Below are 4815 nucleotides of genomic sequence, written 5' to 3'. Positions count from 1 at the left end.
AATCTTAAATTAATATTTTTTGAATATTCTATATTCAAAAGTAAATCATCCATTGCTAAATATTACATTATAATTTCTTACATTAAAATGTCATCCTTCATAATAATGTTATATTACTATCCAAATAATGGTTAGGGGCGCCTGGGTGGCTCACTCGGTTGAGTGTCTGACTTCGGTTCAGGTCATGATCTCACAGCTCGTGAGAGTTCGAGCCCCGCGTCGGGCTCTGTGCTGACAGCTCAGAGCCTGGAGTCTGCTTCGGATTCTGTGTGTGTGTGTGTGTGTCTCTCTCTCTGCCCCTAACCCACTTGCATTCTGTCTCTGTCTCTCTCAAAAATAAAGAAACATTTTAAAAAATGTAAATAACAGTTAAAAATTAATTAAATACTTTTAAGCTGTTGTAACAACTAACAGTTAAACTTATTTTCAGGGCTTATGAAGGAAATTTATTTCCCAGGATTAAGAAGGAAAGCCAAAAATGCCAACACTTGGCTGGGTAAACCAGTTGAACCAGTCATTGTTGCAGTGAAATCAGAGGGTTGTTAACTAGTGGATTGGGTGAGGGAAACAGGATACTTGGGAATATTACACTTAGAATAACAATAGGTAACCCTATTATTGTTGGGGTACTGAGAGAGGCAAATAGATTTTCATTCGTTTTTCTTCTCAGGGATTAGGTTGTTTTAGCGTTATTGGAGATTTAGGTTCTGGATTTCATGGATATGAATGTTTTGAAATTTTTTGGTTGAAATATAATGAGCAGTGTGATAATTATTGATATAATAGTGATAAATCAGGTTGATGTATCTAGTTGTGGCATGTCATGAAGAGGAGGCTTAGACTCCCCATCTTTAACTTAAAAGGTTAATGCTTATTTAGCTTCTTAATGATTTTACCGTATAGATGCTGATCATTTTTCGAAATATGGTAGTGGAACCAATTCAAGGACAATAGGTATAAAACTGTGGTTTGAGCCGCAGATTTCTGAGCATTGGCCATAATATAACCCAGGCCGTGTGCCCATTAGGGTTGTTTGGTTTAGTCTGCCTGGGATGGCATCAGTTTTTAGGCCTAGGGATGGAACAGCCCATGAATTCAGGACATCTTCCGATGAGATTAGTATGCGGACAGTCATTTCCATTGGCGGTGCTACTCAATTATCGACTTGTAGTAGTCGGAGTTCTCCGGGTTTTAATTCTTGAATGGGAATTATGTAAGGAGTCAAAGTTTAAGTCTTCATAATCAGTATATTCATAGTTTCAGTATCACTGATGTCCTATAGTTTTCACAGTTAGGGAAGGGTTGTTCATCTCATCTATCATATATAGGATTTGTAGAGAAGGTAGGGCAATAAGAATTAAAATGATGGCTGGCAGAATAGTTCAGATAGTTTCTACTTCTTGAGCATCTATTGTGCTTATATGTGTAAGCCTAGTTGTCAGTATTAGTGAAATAGAGAACTAAGGAGCTGATTAGGAATGCAATTATTAATGTATGGTCGTGAAAGTGAGGAAGTTCTTCTATAATAGGGGATGTAGCATCTTGAAAACCTAGTTGATATGCCATAGGGATACAAAGGATTTAAACCTATAATTTAACTTTGACCAAGTTATGTAATTTTTTTACTAATACCTCTTTATTGAGAAAGACATAGTGGCTATGGTATTGGCTTGGAACCAGCTTAAAAGGGTTCGATTCCTTCCTTTCTTCTTTTAAGGGCACATAAGGTGGCTCCTCAAATGTGTGATATGGAGGAGGACATCCATGCAATCATTCGAGATTAGTTGTAGTTAATTCTACTATTGCTACTTCTCGTTTAGATGCGAAGGCTTCTCAGACTATGAAGATTATTAACATTACTGCTGTTAATGAGCTGAAAAAGAACCTGTTGAGGACATTGCATTTCAAGTTGTGTATGCATCTGGGTAATTGGAATAACATCGAGGTATTCCAGACAATCCTAGGAAATGTTGAGGGAAAAATGTTATGTTGACACCTATGAACAAAATCGTGAGGTGGATTTTTGCCCAGGTGTTGCCGAGGGTATACCCTGAAAACAGGGGGAATCAGTGAACAACACCTCCTATAATAGCGAATACTGCTCCTATTGACAATACATAGTGGAAGTGGGCTACTACATAATATGTATCGTGAAGAACAATATCTAATGAGGAGCTGCTAGTACAATGCCCGTTAGGCCCCCTACGGCAAATAGGAAAATAAAGCCCAGGGCTCATAATATAGCAGGAGACCATTTAATATTTCCTCCGTGAAGGGTAGCGGGTCAGCTGAATACTTTACTCCAGTAGGAATAGCAATAATTATAGTGGCTGATGTGAAGTATGCTCGTCTGTCAACGTCCATTCCTACAGTGAACATGTGGTGAGCTCATACAATGAAACCTAAGAAGCCAATAGATATTATTGCTTAAACTATTCCTATATAGCCAAAGGGCTCTTTCTTACCTGAGTAGTAGGTGACAATATGTGAGATCATCCGAATCCCGGTAAACCAAGTTAGATTGAAATAATTGTCATTCCCGAAGCATATGAGTAAATCTAGTCAGATGAACTGCAAACTGATATTTACAATAATATCCAGAACAATGTAATGCCACAATATTTCTAATAACATCTGGAACCAGGTAATGCTGATATATGGGCATGCATAAATAGAACCATTAGAGAAATGTTTGAGAGGCTGATTTCATGCCTATTTTTAGCAAGTGTGTATGAAGAAGCAAGTAAATTTTTATATTGTACTTAAGGTTTAACTTGATGACTAAATGTCAGATTTGAAAAAATTTTAATATTTATTTGGAGAGAGAGAGAGAGACAGAGAGACAGAGTGTTAGTTGGGGAGGGACAGAGAAAGAGGGAAACACAGAATCCTAAGCAGGCTCTAGGCTTTCAACTGTCAGCGCAGAGCCTGATGCGGGGCCTGAGATCATGACTTAAGCCAAAGTCAGGCATTCAACCGACTGAGCCACCTAGGCGCCTCTCAGATAGTTTTTTAAGATATACAGAGGCAAGAGAAGGACATAAAGCCTTAGATTCAAAAGAGCAGTGATTTATTTCTGGTATCATTTTTCCCAAGATGCACGGACCAAGGTAAATTACTTCATCTCTTAAAGTCCGAGTTTTCGGGCGCCTGGGTGGCGCAGTCGGTTAAGCGTCCGACTTCAGCCAGGTCACGATCTCGCGGTCCGTGAGTTCGAGCCCCGCGTCAGGCTCTGGGCTGATGGCTCGGAGCCTGGAGCCTGTTTCTGATTCTGTGTCTCCCTCTCTCTCTGCCCCTCCCCCGTTCATGCTCTGTCTCTCTCTGTCCCAAAAATAAATAAAATAAAATAAAATAAAAAAACTTAAAAAAAAAAAAAAAAAGTCCGAGTTTTCTCATCTAGGATGAATATCATAGAATTATTATAAGAATTAAATCAGACAATGGATAGGAATTTTCTTGGTCCATAGTAGTTTTCTTCTAATAATGTGATAAAGGAAAAATGATGTATTTGACTCTTTAATATACATTTCTTATTAATAATTTTTCTTCTTTCATTGTAATATTTCACATGTCATTTTCTATTTGACTACAAAATAGCCCTTGGCCAAGAAACCAAAAGCAAAGCAAAGCTCAAATGTCATATGAAAACAAAAATAATTCAGTAGTTTTTATTACACCAACAAGTGTTACCTGTGAAAACTGAACAAAGTTCATTTAACTTAAGAACTGATACAATTCTTCCAACAACAAACCTATTAATAAATATTAGTGCTATAGAGATTTTCTAGTAAAAGAGAATAGAGTAAGCTCTCAGGCTCTCATTCATGCAGTGATTTCAGTGTGTTTTTTAAAATTTGTTTAATGTTTATTTATTTTTGAGAGAGAGAGAGACAGCGTGATCTGAGGAGGGGCAGAGAGAGAGGGAGATACAGAATCTGAAGCAGCACAGAGCCCGATGTGGGGCTCAAACCCACGAACCATGAGATTGTGACCTGAGCCAAAGTCGCAAAGTCAGATGCTTAACTGACTGAGCCACCCTGGCACCCTTCAGTGTTGTTTTAAAAACCAAATGCTTTGAATGCTGGGTATTTCTCTACAGACTTAACCTTTTTCCACCCTTCAGCCTACCTCAGTGATTCTCTCTCTCTTTCTCTCTCTCTCTCTTTTTTATTTTTAAATGTTTATTTATTTTGAGAGAGAAATAGAGGAAGAGCATGCACACATGAGCCCACGGGGGACTCGATCCCACCAACCATGAGATCATGACCTGAGCCAAAATCAAGAGTCAAGCACTTAACTGTCTAGGCCACCCAGGGGCCCCAGTGATTCTCTCTTTTAATGTGCATAAAATTACTGTGCAGAATTCTATATATAAACCATGTATACTGTGCTTTGGGTAAATTTAAGGGATTTTTCAAAGGTAGTTTTAATTATATACAATTATGACTTTACCTGCTGAGAGGCAAGAATTAACTTGCCCAACACTGATCCTTTACAGGCTGGTTTCACAGTAAAAAAAAAAAAAAAAAAAAAAAAAAAAAAGATTTTCCTTGAAGCTCCCTTCAAACTAGCTTTGTATCAGTGCTTAAGATAATCAGTCCTAGTCAACTACGAGTTTGGACACCAGCTTTCTCTTCCCAGACCATCATGGCCAGGAGAGACTGGAGTTACCCTCAACAGTGAATGCTTAAGATGGCAAGATAGGGTGGGAGCCAAGATTCTGTCAACTAATATTGTTATTGTATCTTGGTCCTTGAACAACCAGGGGAGGAGCCATGCTTCCCTAATCATGCAATATAAAGCCATCGAGCCCAA

The 4815-nt window shown here is 38.4% G+C and overlaps 1 pseudogene; it reads right to left on the bottom strand.

The window, feature by feature from the left end:
• Nucleotides 1-1579: 1579 nt before the first annotated feature.
• Nucleotides 1580-2403, bottom strand: LOC125925906 (cytochrome c oxidase subunit 1-like; annotated as a pseudogene).
• Nucleotides 2404-4815: the final 2412 nt, after the last annotated feature.

The sequence above is a fragment of the Panthera uncia genome, chromosome F1 (assembly GCF_023721935.1).
Source record: "Panthera uncia isolate 11264 chromosome F1, Puncia_PCG_1.0, whole genome shotgun sequence".
Classification (NCBI taxonomy): domain Eukaryota; kingdom Metazoa; phylum Chordata; class Mammalia; order Carnivora; family Felidae; genus Panthera; species Panthera uncia.
This window is presented reverse-complemented; position numbering and strand designations above follow the sequence as displayed.